Genomic DNA, 17,896 nt, shown 5'->3' on the forward strand with positions numbered 1-17,896 from the left:
TTGGGTTCAGCGCATAACTGGGTTAGATAAATTACTTCTTGGATCTTATTTCAGAGACCTTTAGTTTTAATTTTGCAACTGATCTTACTATTGCTGATTTTCACATTAAAGCTTGAATTTAAACCTGGCTAGGATGTTTTTATATTATTACTGTAAAGACTCTTATGCCGGGTAAAAATATGAAAACTTTCCTCCCATCAACCTCCACTATCTTACCTTATCTTTTGACTAACAAAATTAACATTTTTATATCAAAACCATGTGCAGGGGGAAGCCAAATTACACATTTTCAACACAGACACTTATGACAATATTTTAAGTAACTTCCTAATTAGCCACCTTCTTAATGGTATCTGCTTAAAAGCCATCTAAAAGATTAGACATTGTGTCCAGAACTGGTGCCTTGTTCACTGCTCCTGTAATTGCGTTATATTTCTAAAGAGACTGTAAATTCCTGGGGACCAGGTACCTCCTATAATGCCTGGCACACAGTAGATGCTCAGAAAATATTTGCTGAGTGGTTGTTCAGCATCTGGGTTCACTTGAAAAATAAGAAGAAAGCCCCCATGGCTAGGATGATTGCAATCACATTCATGTCCCTATTAGAGTCACTCAAATTTCCAGTGTGATCATTTCCTTCTTAAGCTGAAAACACAGATTCCGGGATAAACGTTTCTAATAGTAGTTTTTGCAGATGCCGCAAAATTATTTCATTTAGTCTCTGCTTGGTAAAAGCACCATCTAGTGTGGAAGATTCCATGGTGGTTGGAGATGCTGCTTCAAATTACTGCATGCTTTTACTCATCACTGTCATATGTAGAAAAGGAAACTCTATTTTCCCTTCCATGTTATTTTCTAGACATTCAGGATTCCATAAGATATGCTTTGCTCTCTTTGCTTCAGAATGTAACTTTTACTAGAGAGTGGGACAAAAGTTTCTCTCAATAAAGTCCAGAAGATGAAGCCTTTTTTCTCTTTTGGGGAATAGATTCCTTGTCATCACATAAGCCTGGCTCTGTTCATAATACCACTTTTATTTTTTCCATAAAAATAGCTTTTTAATTACATAAATGATAAATGATCATTGTAGAAAGGTATAGGAAATTGTAGGAAAATGACAATGATCTGAAATTCTGCCAACCCTGGCTAACCGCGGCACATCGAGGCCCATGCATCTTGCATTTCTTCATGTGCATAAGCATATTCAGCCCTCACCTCTCACCTCCCACTCTCCACCTCCTTCCCCCAGGGTCTTTATGTAATTGTCTTCATGGTCATAGAAACATATGGGGCTATTTGGGTAGCTACCCACATACATATATGAATGTATTTTCATCATTGTTTATTCTACAAAACTAGAATCCTTATTACACACACTTTTGCTACGTCTTGCATGTCTCATTATAGACATCCCTTGGGCCTTTTAGCATAGATCTGACAGATTATTTTTCTCCCTGACACTGTATGATGAAGCATGTTAAAAATACAGAAAAGAAGAAAATGTACAGAAAACACCCACTACCTAGATTCTACCATTAACCTATTACTTATGCTTATTTTTCATCTATCTATCCCTGTAACCACTAATCTATCTTATTTTGAGGGGATGGATTTCAAAGAAAGTTGCAGACATCAGCATACTTCCCCCTGAATGCTTTGCACACCTGCCATTAGTCAGTGTTCAGTGTTTTTTCTTTCAAGGTAAATAGTATATACAATCTAAAGCACTAGCCTTGGATATATCATTTGGTAAGTTTTGATGAAGGTATATACCTGTGTGACCCAAATCCCTATTGAGACACAGAGCACCACTATTACCCCAAAAGGTATTCTCATGCCCCCACCCAATTTAATACCACTTTTAGTAGAGTCTTTAAGTGGTGACATTTGTTGATGAAAATAATTGTAGTCCTTAATATTAATCCTATAATCAAGGGTACTTGCCCCAAATGCTCATAAACAATATTATTGTGAGGCCGGGCACAGTGGCTCATGCCTGAAATCCCAGCACTTTGGGAGGCCGAGATGGGTGGATCACCTGAGGTCAGGAGTTTGAGACCAACCTGGCCAACATGGTGAAACTCCATCTCTACTAAATACAAAAATTAGCCAGGTATGGTGGTACACACCTGTAATCCCAGCTACTCAGGAGACTGAGGCAGGAGAATTGCCTGAACCTGGGAGGCGGAGGTTGTAGTGAGCCGATATTGCGCCATTGCACTCCAGCCTGGGTGACAGAGAGAGATTCTGTCTCAATAAATAAATAAATAAATAAATAAATAAATTTTAAAAATATTGTGGTTTCAAGCCTGTAATCCCAGCACTTTGGGAGGCTGAGACGGGTGGATCACGAGGTCAGGAGATCGAAACCATCCTGGCTAACACGGTGAAACCCCATCTCTACTAAAAAATACAAAAAACTAGCCAGGCGAGGTGGTGGGCGCCTGTAGTCCCAGCTACTCGGGAGGCTGAGGCAGGAGAATGGCATAAACCCGGGAGGCGGAGCTTACAGTGAGCTGAGATCACGCCACTGCACTCCAGCCTGGGCGACAGAGCGAGACTCTGTCTCAAAAAAAAAAAAAAAAAAAGTGGTTATAGAACTTATTGGGAAATAAACTTGCTTGAATTTTGATTCCTAAACTTGTAATTCTAGATGTTTCAAATCTAAATGATGTGATATTTGAAATACATTTAGGTGTGTCGTTCTTAATTTATGAAGATGAATCAAGTTATTTAAAAAATGATCTAAAACCATATATAAAATGTTTTCCCAGTATTATTTATACACACACACACATGCATGGAGTGGGGAGAACCAGAAGGAAAATTCCACAATAAGCAGTCTTGCTTTGTCACCCAGGCTGGAGTGCAGTGGCGTGATCTCAACTCACTGCAACCTCTGCCTCCCAGGTTCAAGTGATTCTCCTGCCTCAGCCTCCTGAGTAGCTGGGATTACAGGTACCCACCACCACACTTGGCTAATTTTTTTATTTTTAGTAGAGACGGGGTTTCGCCATGTTGGCCAGGCTGGTCTCTCAAACTCCTGACCTCAGGTGATCTGCCCACCTCAGCCCCCAAAGTACTAGGATTCAGGCGTTAGCCACCGCACCTGACCACCAGTGGTAATTTCTGAGCAGTGGGATTATGGATGATTTTTATTCTCTTTGTTGCATTTTTTTCAGAATGTCTAAAATAAAGGTGTAATTCTTTTGTAATAAAAAAAATCCCATTTTAAAGAACTTTAGGGGCTTTTAATAGCTGTTTATTTAATAAGTATATTTTTCATCCCCATCTGTCTTATCACAAATCATTCAGTGCAATAGCAAAATTCAGAAAAGTAAAATTGTAAGAATTGTACACATTTGTCTTTATTTCTTACATATTTGTTACACAAGGGGTGACTGTGTATGCTCTTTCTTCGTCTTTTATTCTCTGTCTCCTCCCTTGCCATAATAAGCTATAAAAATCCCAGCCTGAAGCCGGGCACAGTGGCTCAAGCCTGTAATCCCAGCAGTTTGGGAGGCTGAGGCAGGTGGATCATGAAGTCAGGAGATCGAGACCATCCTGGCTAACACAGTGAAATCTCTTGTCTCTACAAAAAAAAAAAAAAAAAAAAAATTAGCCAGGCGTGGTGGCGGGCGCCTGTAGTCCCAGCTATTCAGGAGTCTGAGGCAGGAGAATCACTTTAACCCGGGAGGTGAAGGTTGCAGTGAGCTGAGATCGCGCCACTGCACTCCAGCCTCGGTGACAGAGTAAGACTCTGTCTCAAAAGAAAAGAAAAGAAAGAAATCCCAGCCCGCATTTCCCAGGTTACCACATGCCCAGGATAAGTGCCCAAGATGTCTGCCCTTTAGGGAATGAATGCTTCCAGTAAGCATAGCCAGTTTCTGGCTAAAGAGCTTGTATATTTTGCTTTTTATTTAAAAATTGGGACAGAAAAAGATGTGTTTCTTCAAGAAGAGGGATCTTAGGAATTAGCAGTATCTTTTTGGTTTTGGTGTCTGTCTAGCCTTTACTTTTACAGATTTGAGATTAGACCTTTTTGGCGCAACTCTCCAGAAGGAAGGGAAGAGAATAGGGGACCTGTCCTCCTTGGCAAGTTTAGTATTACAAAAGAGAAATAGCCTGACTTGCATTTGATGTGGAGGAAAAGGGGTTGGAAAAATTCTAATAAGGTCTAGTTGTGGGAAAAGAAGGAAAAGCTGGCCTTGCCATCTGCACAGTCAATAGGCCCTGAGTCCCTGGTAGCCAGAGCTGGCAGAAGTCTATCCTGGTGGTTTTGGTTCCTTCCTCCCTCCTCTGTGAGCCCCCTTTTCCACCGCACAGTGTTTGGTGGAGTTTTCTCTGGTGGTCTTCAACTTCAATACGAATGTTTCTGTATTCACACGACTTCAGGGGAATAGCAATTCCCCTTACATTCAATCTTCCTTAACTTAATCTTTAAATTTTCCCTAGATCACTGGGGAAATGTATGACTGGGTCATATTCACACCTATGTAATTTAAACAGCAAAGTGCCCCTGAATCACCTCGGGGGACTTGTTAAAATGCAGATTCTGACTCAAGCAGGACCTATGGATGCTTGAACTGCATCCATGGACCACAATTTAAGGGCTTATAGGTATGGACCTGGGATACCCTTACAGAAATGATCTACGATGCCTGTCAAGCGTGCAGCTTCCTGGGCCCTCTCGTGGGTTTTCTAGATCCACCAGGATGCTAAAGTTTGCGTCCTGCATGTAAAATTCCTGCATGCTGAGGTTTGAGAACCACAGCCTTAGGTTTTTGTTTTTTTGTTTTGTTTTTGTTTTTTGGGGATTTTTTGTGACGAAGTCTCACTCTGTCACCCAGGCTGGAGTGGGTGGCCTGATCTCGGCTCACTGCAACCTCTGCCTCCCTAGTTCAAGTGATTCTCCTGACTCAGCCTCCCAAGTAGCTGAGATTACAGGCATGTGCTGCCACACCCAGCTATTTTTTTTTTTTTGAAAATAGCTTTTGAGACGAAGTCTCACTCTGTCACCCAGGCTGGAGTGCAGTGGCCTGATCTCGGCTCACTGCAACCTCTGCCTCCCCAGTTCAAGTGATTCTCCTGACTCAGCCTCCCAAGTAGCTGGGATTACAGGCATGTGCTGCCACACCCAGCTTTTTTTTTTTTTTTTTTTTTTTTTGTATTTTTAGTAGAGAGAGGGTTTCATCATGTTGGCCAGGCTGATCTTAAACTCCTGACCTCAAGTGATCTGCCCACCTCAGCCTCCCAAAGTGCTGGGATTACAGGCTTGAGCCACCACACCTGGCCACAGCCTTAGCTTTAAGTGGTTTCTAAATGTGCGTCAAGTCACAACCACTTTTAACCAAGTATTATTTAAACACCCCTTTTTGGGTGATGAATAATTTAAAAGCCATGTTGAAAGCTGTCTACTGTGTGAAGTCTACTAATTTTCTTATTAACCCAAGGGACTCAGACTGAGATGAAAAAAAAAAAAAAAAACCCTGAAAAAAATTTGCATTTGATGGTCCAAACAGGTTTTAACATAATCCATTGTCAATATCCAATATCTACTGAGTGTTTGCAAGGCTCCCAGACCATGAAATATCTATCTTTTGTTCCAGGGAAAGATAGCTGCAGACACCAGGAGGATTCTCCTTAAGGCAAGAAAAGCCCCCTTTTGAAAAATTTTTGTTTGTTTGTTTTACAAGATCAGCTACAAACTCTTTTAGGTAAACAACTTCAAAGAACTTCATGGGCTCTGGGAAGGCTTAAATGTGATCAGAATATATATCCTGTGTTTAAAACTGCTATAAACTTCCAACAATCTTTTTTTTCTAACATTTATCAGTAGGAAGTAGTGCAAGAAGACTAGGCTTTGCATTTAATGTTTTTTAACCCTCTATTTATGCTGAAAAAGATGGTCATGTAATGGCATGTGTTTTTTTTTTCCCCCTTCCACTTATAACTCCCATGGGCCAATTAAGACTATGAACTGCTCTCATTTTTACTAGGAGACTATTTAATCCCTAAGGTAATTTAGAAGCACTATTCTGTTTGCTGATATTCATAATTATACGCATTCAGTGGTGATTAAGAGGCTGCAGCTGGATAATAAAACACCAACAGTCTCCTTGTTGTTACATAAAAAGATAATCCTTCATTTCAACTGTACAGCTGTCAGTGTTGGGTAAATCAAACACATAAAAACTTGCAATATTATCTTTCTCAGATTTGATCCTTGTAAATTCCATAGCTAAGACCCCTTGAATCAAAGCATCAGACCATGCTTCTTTCTTGATGTGTGTTTGGTTTACATTTTTAGCTGCCACTGAGTATTATTCCAAACTGGGGACAGCACCTTCTGAGGGGCTTCCTAGAGAGCAGTCCTCTCCGTCTGGTCATTGAACAAAAATGCATTCAGTTATATGAGGAAACTACTGCCTGCTCTTTGCAGCATTAATTTCTGGTTTGTGTTTGGTGAGCCAGGAAGCAATCATGGGTCTGGAAAGGTGATGTCTCAACTCGGGTTCTAAATAACATTCTTTTTCAACACTGTTAGGTGCTGTGAACACAGAGCTGCTGGGAATAAAAAAGGTCCTAATTTAGAAGTATCCCAACTCCACGCTTGAGGGATATATTATAAACCATTAAACATTGATTGGAAAAGGGTTATATTTGAAATTCCACTTTGCTTCTCTTGGTGTGTGCGATTTTAAAATACCATTGATTCAGGAAATGGTAAGGAAAGAATGCTGTGTGCTAAACAAGACATTGAACAGGGCTGGCATACTTTTTCTGTAAAGGGCCAGATAGTAAGTATCTTAGGCTCACCTCTTTGTAGCATAAAAGCAGCCACAGGCAAACATAAATGTGTCTGTGTTCCAATAAAACTTTATTTATGGATACTGAAATTTGAATTTCATATAATTTTCTCATGCCATGAAATACTATTCTCTTGATTTTTTTTCCTCCCAACCATTTAAAAATGTAAAAGCCATTCTTAGCTCAAGGGTCATTCTAAAACGGGCAGTGGGCTGGACTGGGTCCATAGGCCGTCATTTGCTGATTTTTCATGCAGAGCATCAAAACTGTTTTTGCTTTTTGAATTTCCTTGACCAATCACTGAGTTTCTACAATTGGCATCATTATGAATATTGCTTTCTACTTAAGCATCCACTGATATCTAGTATGTTCTTAGGTTTGGCTCAATGACCAGAGGCAGTTTTCAATAACACATCATGACAATTACCAGAAGCAAATGTAATGTGCAAATATCAGGATTGCTGTCATAAGAAAAATAACAATACAGTGACACAAGTCATTTTTTTAGAAATGTAAAAAGATTTACAAGACTGTAAACCTGAAGTCCTGGTTGCCTTTTAAGCTTTAGACATGAGGCAACCACAGGATTCTGTGTTGGGGAGAAGTAGAAACAATAATCTCCCCTTTTTGATGGTATAATCAAGTTGATCTCTTTTGGTTTTGCTATTTCCCTGCTGTCTCCACAAGGCTAACTCATTTTCAAGGCTAACTAAAACAGGCTTCTCACCTACTTGGCTTCCCCAGCTGTCATTTTATAAAGAGTAAGTTGAAAAGGAAAGTGTGGGCTTCGTCTCCAGGACTGTTGTCCTAATTATTTTGTTTGAGGGAAAATACAACAGAATTTTGTCATGCAATGTTTTTGAAAGGCTTTTTATGAAAGCCAGTTCCTATTCTGACTCACTGGTTTCCTCTCAGTGCGTTCTGCGAGCCTCACGAGATAGTGTGTACTCTGCAGTATGCAGAGTAAAAGCGATACCATGGGCGTTTTAGGTCTGTACATATTCCTGTATAGTTAGTTCCATCAGATAATCTGGCGAGGCTTTACGATTTTTTTTTCCTCCACCACTTCTGGGGGAAGGATCCTGTGGTGTTTAAAAAAAAAAAAAAAAAATGGCTCTAAAATAAATATTTCCCAACCTTTCCAATAGGGTTTTGGGCCTTCGGGTATGAGTTTTTAGTAAAATTTTTAAACACAGGCATTCAAGGAATATACACCCAGCCGCCCATTGGGAGTTGACATGTGGTCCCTCGCTAATGTATAGCAAGTGTTTCAAACTGTTGTTAGCAAAGATGGTTTTCGGTGTCTGTGCCCGGGAGATGGCCTTCCGCTACGGGAGGGCAGGAGGTGGCCGGGGATCTGTCCCCGCTCACTAACCTAACCATGGTTCGGATTTCTGGCCTAAACCCAGACATTTGAGCGCCTCATAGCTCATGGGGAACCTGACAGGCAATTGTATTATGAAAGCTGACATGCTGAATGGACCCTTCTTAACGATATTCTTTACCTGTCTCTTTGTGTTAAAGTGGGAACAAGCAAAGTAGCAGAGGAGAGAGTCGACCGAGGCGGGAGGGAGGTGGCAGGTGGAATGAAATATCGGGCAGTTTCATGTGCGGAGCTGATGTCGCCGGCATAACAAGAAAGGGTTGCACAGAACAAATCTCTATTGTTCCCTGTCATCTTTAAATGAGTGTCAAAGTAGGCAGGGGGGCTTTGACCGTTAACCGCACAATTTAGCCTGCCTGTTGTGTCCCGCGGGCCCCACCTCCTTGGAGTTTCTCAGATTAGAAAAGAAGGCCCCAGCCCCTTATAAATGGGCCATCTCTTGTTCTTTGTGTCCGGACTGCCTAGTGTGAAATCCACAGTGACGTTAAATGTTTTCTAATGAATAATTACTGAAAGGAAATGGAGGGCTATATGTGTAATGGATTGTAGCGCATTAAAATGTTTTATTTTGCGCACAAAAATGTTGTCCTTCACAAGCACCATGATTGTTGCGAAAAGGCCTTTGTGCAGACCTGTTTCAATGGATTATCTGCAAGCGTTTCCATCCCAAATGGGAATCAAAGGGCGTCTTTGGCAAACTAATGTTTTTCAAGATGGCAGCCATGAAACGCAGTTAGTATTTAAAGTTGCAGGGTTTAAAGGAATGTTTGAACTCGGGAGATTTTCTCACTTACTTTCCCCCCTTTTGATTTGGGAAAGTGAAGCGACTCCCCCCGACCTCTGTCCTGTTCCGGCGGCCGGACGGTCAGCCCTTTACAAGATTCTTGGAGCCTATTTCTTAGGAACAAGCTAGAGGTCCCAGGAATGGGGAGCTGGCACTTTCTCTTGGCTACCCTTTTTTTTTTCTTTCTTTCTTTTTTTTTTTTCCTTCTTTCTTTCTTTTTTTTTTTTTTTTTTAATTTCTTGGATGTATGTGGATAAATATGAGTACTGCAGGGAATTTCAAATGTCACCTCGTTGTGAACTTATTCAGATTTTCCCAGTGGGTTTTACTGGGGAAAGTACTGGGATTTGGGTGGCTATTCATTGTCTCTCTAAATACTGAGACCCTTGAGTTCGTGTACCAGCTCTAATCGGTTTATGACAAAATTAATGGGAGTTTCTGGTGCCTCATGAATCAATGTGAACTTCAGAGTTTCAATGACGTTTTGTTGCCAATTAGGCGACCACCATAGCCAGGGTCTAGCCTGCCCCCATCTCTCTTCTCTGTCTCTCTCTCTCTCTCTTTCTTCACTAATAATAATGAGGACTGAAAACAAGAATAGCTGTGGTTTTCGGATAACTGTAGGCTAAACATTTTGTGAAGCACATAGTTTTCTAACTTCTCACCATCTGCCTTCATGAGGGGAGAGAGTAGGTGTGTTTATTCCATGGAAAATATTTCCTTGGTCCTCATGGCAGATGTGTGAACTGGAGTCAAAAGAATCTATAGTCTTGCTCTTTCTCCATGAGAACAATCATACTGAACTCCATAAAGAAAAAAAACAAATAAGCATTTCTCAACTGTGAATTAGAGAGGTTAACAGAAATAGATCTTGTTTGCAAGACTGTGCCTGAAATCTTGGTTGGTTTTTACATTTTAGGCATGAGACAACCACAGGATTCTATGTTAGGGGAGAAATAGAAACAATTATCTACACCATTGGAAAGTATAATGGAGTACTGATAGAGTCTCCTTCCCAACCTAGGAACAAAACTCATGTCTATCAAGTTGTTTTCTTTTCCTTTTGCTATTTCCCTGCTGTCTCCACAAGTCTAATTTTCTAGATAAAATAAGACTTCTCACCTACTTGGTTTCCCCAGCTGTAATTTTATAAAGAATAAGTTAAAAATCAAAGTGTGGCCTTTCTCTGACTATTGGAACTGTTGTCCCAATTCTTTTCTTCAAAGGAAAATACAACAGAATTTTGCCATGTAGTGTTTTTAAAGGCTTATTATTGTAGGACATAACCCATCCACTGAAAAGTGCATAAAATAAATGTGCAACTTAATAAATTATTATAAAGCATACACCCATGTGGTAACCATCCAGGTAAAGACTAGCACCCCAGAAGCCCCTTGTGGTACCTCCTTCATTTAACTCCCTTCATACCCACTAAAGATAACCACTATTTGGATTTTCATGACTCATTTTTGAGTCATTTGCTGAGGATTTACCCTAAAAAAAGGCCTGAAAAAATCAAACTAGTTTCACAAAGTGAAAGCATCTAGATGATTCTAACTGGCATAGAGATGAGCATAGTTATGTCTTAATACGTATCACAAAAACTAGCAGGCCAGGTGCAGTAGCTCATGCCCATAATCCCAGCACTTTGGGAGGCCGAGGCAGGCAGATCACTTGAGCTTAGGAGTCCATGCCCAGCTTGGGCAACATGGTGAAACCCTGTCTCTATGAAAAATTTTTAAAAATTAGCCAGGTGAGGTGGGACATGCCTGCATGGTCTCAGCTACTCGGAGGCTGAGGCAGGAGGATCACTTGAGCCCAGGAGGTCGAGGGTGCAGTGAGCTGTGATTGTACCACTGCACTCCAGCAGCCTGGGTGACAGAGCAAGACCTTGTCTCACCAAAAAAAAAAAAAAAAAAAAAAAAGAGAGAGAAGAACTAACCAGCAAACCCAATGCTTTGCTCTATAGACACTATTACATAGAACAAGATGAAGGGAGACGCTGTTGTTGTTAATCTTGCATCAGTGCAAAGAAAACAATTGAGTCAATAACAGAAAAGGTGAGATTTGGACAGAGCAAAAATCACAAGTGAATCTCGCAGCCATGGGGGTCATTAATAATTGTCTTTGGATTGGGGCAGCTTGCCTTCTGTTTAAGTTTGGAAAAAGAAAGCAGATAGCCAATATCATTTATTGCTCAGCCACCCAAAGGTTTAGTAATTCTGTCAGCAAAAATGAGAGCTCTTCCTTATAAACCAGAAGTCACCAAACAATTGTGAGTGACATCAACATGTGCTGTGTGTCCTTGATTATTTTGTTGGGAGAAGGCAGGACTCCGTTGACTGTGAGATGTATTGAAAGGACATCTTCCTGTATTCAGCCTTCTAATTTTGATTTGAATTCTGGTTTGAGCCAAAAGATAATCTTGTTTCTTCTGCATTTAAATTTTATTATTGAAGATTATGTCACTCACTACGTTTTGTTGTATAGGGGAGAAAAGGCACTATCTTTTTGAACTTTGCAGGTTCATCGCTGAGACACCAATTACAAAAGACAGATTAACAAGAGAAAAGTACATAATTGTATTGAATTTGTTTAACACATTACAGGAGCCTTCAGAAATGAAGAAAAGTGTATATTTATGCTTAGGTTTGATGAAGAGGGGACAGTCATGTAGAAGTAGGACTGGACAAAAGAGGATGGGTTTGATCTAATGATAATAAACTGGGGTGAACTTAGCAAGGCCTGTTTATCTACATTCTTCTTGGTATTTCTGTGTCTTCACAGATGAGGACATTCCTTTCCTCTATGTATAGTAAAGACTCCTCTGGAATGAGGGTCTTAATCACCTACTTTTTAGGGCAAAGTCACCCAGTTTCTATGGCCTGCTTTGGCTCCTCTTTCAAGTGCCAAGGTGCCATATTTTGGCATAGCATATCTTGAAGTCCATCAGTTCCATTGGTCAAGAGCAACAGAAACAACCTAACTTATGCCAAGAAGGAATAAGTTGTTTTCTTTTGGCCTTAGATGCAGGGAGTGAAGTTGGAGAGTCCCTCATTCACAGCACACAGCCATTTTGCTCTTTCCAAAGCCTCTCTCCCAATGTCTTTTCCTTCTTTCATCTCCCTCATAGTTATCTCTGCCATTAGGGATGCTTTTCCTCACCAGCACATTTGATATGCATCCTTTAATATGCCATATCGGCATGCAGCATGTTGCTTTGTTTGGCACAAAAGAATTACATGCTAGTTAAATGGTAAATTGTTTCTTTTTTCTTCATAATACATTTAATATCTTTCCTAGATGTTGTGAGTACATTTCGTTTGTTGCCCCTGACCAAGGGAGAGTATTCCCTAGGGTGCTTCTCCCACTTACCTGGTCCCAGTGGTAGATATCTTCTTCTTCATGCCCCTGAAATACAGACCTAAGTTACTAAAGAGAGGAATCCAGAAGTCTGAGCTGTGTCTTCCACCTTCCTCTTGGCTACAGAGGAGGGAGCGTCTTGCTGGCCAGTGCACCTGCGAGAAGATGCACCTCTGGGAGAAGTCAGAGGAGGAGGCATAGATGCTGGCGGAGGAAAAACAGACATGTTTCCTCCGAAAAAGAAAGAAAATACTCTTGGACCCAGTGTCAGACAAGTCAGCGGGGAAAAAAGACAGACATCAGAAGTGGGTCGGGCTGGGAACAGGGACTCAAGCCTGTAATCCCAGCACTTTGGGAGGCTGAGGTGAATGGATCACTTGAGGTCTGGAGTTTGAGACCAGCTTTGCGAACATGGTGAAACCCCATCTCTACCAAAAAATATAAAAATAAAAATAAATTAGCCAGGAAGTCTGAGGCAGGAGAATTGTTTGAACCTGGGAGGCAGAGGTTGCAGTGAGCCACGATCACGCCACTGCACTCCAGCCTGGGCAACAGAGAGACACCAGATCTTAAAAAAAAAAAAAAGAAGAAGAGGTGGGAACAGTATGGGCAATCTAGTACCTGTACTTCCTGCCTCATGTAACTGTCCAGTCCAGTCTGTGTGGATAAGCATATAAGCATACACATACATATTTAATAATCCTAGTGTCCATATACATTGTATTCTGCTCTTCTTTCTGAACAGGGTCTCACTTTGTTTGCCCAGGCCTGGAGTGTGGTGGTGTGAACACTGTTCACTGCAGCCTTGACCTCCTGGACTCAATCCTCCCACCTCAGGTCCCCAAGTACCTGGGACTACTGGGCATGCACCACTATGCCAGGCTAATTTTTGTATTTTTTGTAGAAATGGGGTTTCTCTTGCCTAGGCTGGGCTTGAACTCCTGAGTTCAAGCAATCCACCTGCCTCAACCTCCCACGTTCTTTTTTAAAAGGCAGAAAATATTGGTTACATAATGTTCGTTGGCATTACTATTATGTCTTATTGTAAATTTAATGTAAATCACCATTTTAGATAACACCATAGAAACACACATAATTTTTGTAATTGCTTAAACTATTTCCCTCGTCATAGTCCTAAGTAATAGCAATACATTTTTTTCCATATGATAATGTTACCTTTCAAAGGGATAATCAAAATTTACAATGCTACCTCCAGTGTGTTTGGGTTATAATTTCACCTCATCCTTGTCAGTATTAATTAATACACGAGTATTATTCTTTCCCTTACTTGTCAACTTGGTACTGCTGATTTAATTTGCATACATTTGATTATTACTGATGTTGAGCATCAAAAGGCAATCTTCAGGCAGGGTGTGGTGGTTCACAACTATAATCCCAGTGCTTTGGGAGGCTGAGGTGGGAGGATCGCTTGAGGCTAGGAATTCAAGACTAGCCTGGGCACCATAGGAAGACAATGTCTCTACAAAAAATTAAAAACAAGGCTTAGCTTGACGTGGTTATGTGTACTTGTAGTCCCAGCTACCTGAGAGGCTGATGCAGGAAGATCACTTGAATCCCAGAGTTCAAGACTGCAGCGAGCTATGATTGTGCCACTACACTCCAGCCTAGGCAACAGAGCAAGACTCTGTCTCTTAAAATAAATAAATAAATAAATAAATAAATAAATAAATAAATAAACAAGATAATCTTTGAACAGGAACCGGCAACTGAACTAACAGTAACATAGCTCAGCATGGGCCAATTCCAGTTCTGTCATGAAACTGAGACTACTTCCCAGGCAGATGGCTGTATCTAGGCAAAACTGAAGTAGATCAAGCATCTATTTAGAATTATGGCTTTGGGGCTGTCTTCTCAGTCTCTTTCTTCTGGTACTTTTCCCCTCCCTCTGATACTTGGAGCCTCAGTGGAGGTGGTGAGCTTAGTTGGAGGCTGGTTGGGAGCACAGGCTCTGGAGTTCGGCTGTTGATTTTGAATCCTGCCTTTCTTGCTTACCATCTGTGGGTCTTAGATAGTTAAGCCTTAGTTTGCTCTTTTGACAAATTGAGATGATAACACCTATTTCACGGGGGGGTTGTGAGGATTAAATAAGATGATGAGGTGATCAACGTGAGACCATGGTCTGAGCCAGCATGCAGGCTGCATGATGGAACAGGAGGCCTAGAAGCTTCTGTGAGCTCCTACCATTTAGATCAGGGGTACCCAACCCCCAGGCAGTGGACTGGTACCAGTCCAAGGCCTGTTAGTAACCACACAGCAGGAGATGAGTGGTGGACGAGCTGACATTAATGCCGACGCTCTACCTCCTGTTAGATCCGTGGCAGCATTAGACCCTCATAGGAGTGTGAAGCCTGTTGTGAACTGCACATGTGAAGGATCTAGGTTGAACGCTCCTTATGAGGATCTAACACCTGGTGATCTCAGGTAGAACAGCAGTTTCATCCTGAAACCCTTCCCTCCCTATTCTCCCATCCATGGAAAAATTGTCTTCCACGAAACCAGTCCCTGGTGACAAAAAGGTTGGGGACCACTGACCTAGACCACCCAGATGTGCATTCTTCAGAACTTCTTACACTTTTTCTTTCCAATCATTTCTTTTTGCAAAATGTCCCAAACCAGTGTTCCGTCAACTTTAATCTGTGTACCAATGTCCCGTTAACTTCAACCTAAGTCCTGTCGACTTCAATCTGTGTACCAACGGCCCATCAGCTTTAAGTGCCTGAAGTAAAGGGATCCAGCGTTGAATGGTTAGCCAGTGCTATAGTTTATTCAAGATGGAGGCAGGCTTGGAGAAGTCAGGGGCCTCTCAGTACCCCTCAAGGCTAACCACGTAAGAATCCTTGAAACAAATGTAGAGCTGGCTTAAGACCGTATAGCTGTGGGGTTTGTTTCATGGTTTAAGAGGACAAGAAACCGTACTCAAGTGCCTCCTTCTGAACTTCCAGAACGATCTCCTTGCCAAAGAATGGGAAGCTCCCTGTGCTAAACTAATCAGTGACTCTCCCTCAGATGCAGAAAAATTTCATTATAAATGCAAAGCAACAAAGTGAAAAATAAAATTGAGCAGTGAACAGATGTAGACAAAACATTTGCATTTTGATATATAAAAGGCCAAACTGGGCCAGGCGCGGTGGCTCAAGCCCGTAATCCCAGCACTTTGGGAGGCCGAGACGGGCGGATCACGAGGTCAGGAGATCCAGACCATCCTGGCTAACCTGGTGAAACTCCGTCTCTACTAAAAAATACAAAAAACTAGCTGGGCGAGGTGGCGGGCGCCGGTAGTCCCAGCTACTCGGGAGGCTGAGGCAGGAGAATGGCATAAACCTGGGAGGCAGAGCTTGCAGTGAGCTGAGATCCAGCCACTGCACTCCAGCCTGGGCGACAGAGCGAGACTCTGTCTCAAAAAAAAAAAAGGCCAAACTGAGTAGAGGCAAGAAGGATGAGCATGAAGCCTGATGGACGGGGATTGAATCTTAGCTCTGCCACTTACCATCTATAGAAATGTTGTTACTTATTATTACAGATTGAACTTCCCAGATCCAAAAATCCAAAATGCCCACAAATCTGAAGCTTTACGAGTGCCCACTTGATGCTCAAAGGAAACGGTCATCGGAGAATTTTGGATTTCAGATTTTCAGATGTGAGATGCTCAACCAGCAAGTGTAATCCAAATATTCCAAAATCAGAAAAAGTTCAAAATCACATATATTTCTGGTCCCAAGCACTTCAGATAAGGGATGCTCAACCTGTACATTAATTGTTATTTTATTATCTGCTACCTCCAGGGGAGGAAAAACTCATTTTTACGTAGTTACCTTCATCAGATATTTCTCTGCAGGAAAAGTTTCATAAGCAAAGTCAAAAGACAAATGGGAAAATGGGGGAAAATATTCATGGTGCATAGGAAAAGGTTAGTTTCCTAACTTTACAAAGAGAGTGTTCAAATAAAAGACAAAAATAAGTTCTCATTAGACCCTTAGGAAGGATATGAGTAGGTGGATCATAGAAAAATAGATACAAAGCCCATTATCTATACAAAAATATGTTCTCTCCTGCTTGCAATTCAGGGAATGCTTCCATCTCCAGCTATGTTGCTGGAGAAAATTTTTAAACAGACCCATAACACAAGTACTAAAGAGATTTGGGGGGAAACTGCATTTTCATACCCAGTATGTGGAAGGGGAAGTTACAGCAATCTTTTTTAATTTAATGTTATTTATTTTTTAATGTTTATTTGTTTGTTTGTTTGTTTATTTATTTATTTATTTTGAGATGGAGTCTTGCTCTGTCTCCCAGGCTGGAGTGCAGTGGCGCGATCTCGGCTCACTGCAAGCTCCGCCTCCCGGGTTCCCGCCATTCTCCTGCGTCAGCCTCCTGAGTAGCTGGGACTACAGGCGCCCGCCACCACACCTGGCTTATTTTCTGTATTTTTAGTAGAGACGGGGTTTCACTGTGTTAGCCAAGATGGTCTCGATCTCCTGACCTCGTGATCTGCCCGCCTCAGCCTCCCAAGGTGCTGGGATTACAGGCATGAGCTACTGTGCCTGGCCTATTTTTAAATTATTTTTTAAAGACAAGGTCTCGCTCTGTCACCCAGGCTGGAGTGCAGCGGCACAATCTTGACTCACTGCAACCTCAAACTCCTGGGCTCATATGATGCTCCCGCTTCAGCCTCCTGAGTCGCTGGGACTACAGGTGTTGTACCACCACTCACGGCCAGCAGCAATCTTTTTGATGAATATTTGCTAAGTAAGCTCTCCAAATTGTCTTGACCTTGCAATTCCTCCTTTGCAAGTATCTCCTACTGGTTCTCTCTAATAAGAGGTCAAATTATAAGCAGGAAGATGCCCGTTACAAGATGGTTTGTGACATGCAAAACTCAAAACAAATTAAAGTTTGTTTATAGGACTGTCCGCTCCTCAAGGACAGGGATATCTTTCTGGCTTGTTCTCTGACATATCCCAAGCAAGTGCCTAAAGCAGGGCTTGAGATATAAAAAAAGCTCAATAGACGTTTGGCAAATAATTGAAGGTAATAAACAATGGTACAATGTACAGTCATTAAAAAGAATAAGGTAGGCTGGGCACGATGGCTCATGCCTGTAATGTCAGCACTTTGGGAGGCTGAGGCAGGCAGATCACCGAGGTCAGGAGTTTGAGACCATCCCGGGCAACATGGCGAAACCCCACCTCTACTAAAAATACAAAAATTAGCCAGGTGCAGTGGCACACACTGTAATCTCAGCTACTCAGGAGGCTGAGGCAGGAGAATTGCTTGAACCTGAGAGGTAGAGGTTGCAGTGAGCCGAGATCAGCCTGGGCAACAAAGCAAGACTCCATCTAAATAATAATAATAATAATAATAATAATAATAATAATAATGAGAGGCCTTGCTGATAGGAAAAGATGTTAAGGATATATTGGGGTTTTTCCAACTTTATTTTAGATTCGGGGGGTACACGTGCAGATTTGTTACCTGGGTTTATTGTGTGATGCACAGTACCCAGTAGTTAGTTTTTCAACCCTTTCCCTCTCTCT

At 41.6% G+C, this 17,896-nt stretch overlaps 1 protein-coding gene and 1 long non-coding RNA gene across 7 annotated transcripts in view; one reads left to right on the forward strand and one right to left on the reverse strand.

Moving 5' to 3' along the window:
- The window catches only part of MYO1H (myosin IH), a 137,875-nt gene that overhangs the window by 41,385 nt on the left and 78,594 nt on the right, over positions 1–17,896 (forward strand). The gene's annotated exons all lie outside the window — the stretch shown is intronic.
- Positions 3,344–8,543, reverse strand: LOC144333036 (uncharacterized). The gene is made up of 3 exons (XR_013401350.1): positions 8,316–8,543; positions 6,430–6,564; positions 3,344–3,592 (listed from the first exon to the last, which is right to left on the reverse strand). It is a non-coding gene; the product is annotated as an uncharacterized LOC144333036 (long non-coding RNA).

Source organism: Macaca mulatta, chromosome 11 (assembly GCF_049350105.2).
Source record: "Macaca mulatta isolate MMU2019108-1 chromosome 11, T2T-MMU8v2.0, whole genome shotgun sequence".
Lineage (NCBI taxonomy): Eukaryota > Metazoa > Chordata > Mammalia > Primates > Cercopithecidae > Macaca > Macaca mulatta.